At 42.6% G+C, this 453-nt stretch overlaps 1 protein-coding gene across 2 annotated transcripts in view; it reads right to left on the bottom strand.

Annotated features, from left to right (window-relative positions):
- The window catches only part of MMEL1 (membrane metallo-endopeptidase-like 1), a 20,354-nt gene that overhangs the window by 19,224 nt on the left and 677 nt on the right, over positions 1–453 (bottom strand). The gene's annotated exons all lie outside the window — the stretch shown is intronic.

Here is a 453-nt window from a genome sequence, read left to right as displayed (position 1 = left end):
TCCGAGAGGCATTCCGGGAAATGACCAACGTGAGGCAGGTGCTGCTACCAGTCATGCCGATGGCTTCTCAGAATTTTTAAATAGGGCATTGCATTTGGTGTGCCAGTGGAGAAACTTAGTTTTGAGAGTAAGCGTGCTCTGTGCTTAACATATTTAGGCAAAGCACCTCAAAGTAATGTGCCTCATTGTCAGGTTCCTGGCAAGACATTTGCAGGAAAGTCAGTGAACTGAATCTCGCCTAGAGATCAAATTCCCTGATGTAATATTAGAAAAGTCTCCCTTTCCTCAGCAGCACACTGACTTTTTTCTTTTTTCCTTTTTTAAAAAAGCTTCCATATTGTAACAAGCAATCTCCCCTTTAGATCTGCTAATCGGCTGTGGCTTTATAACTCCTGGCAGTAATGAATCTTGCCTCGAGCTTCTATAAAGTAAGGAAATGTCAAGCCTCACACA

The sequence above is a fragment of the Apaloderma vittatum genome, unplaced genomic scaffold, assembly GCF_000703405.1.
Source record: "Apaloderma vittatum isolate BGI_N311 unplaced genomic scaffold, ASM70340v1 scaffold35283, whole genome shotgun sequence".
NCBI classification, from domain to species: Eukaryota; Metazoa; Chordata; class Aves; order Trogoniformes; family Trogonidae; genus Apaloderma; species Apaloderma vittatum.
The sequence above is the reverse complement of the archived record's forward strand: the minus strand, read 5'-3'. Positions and strand labels throughout refer to the sequence as shown.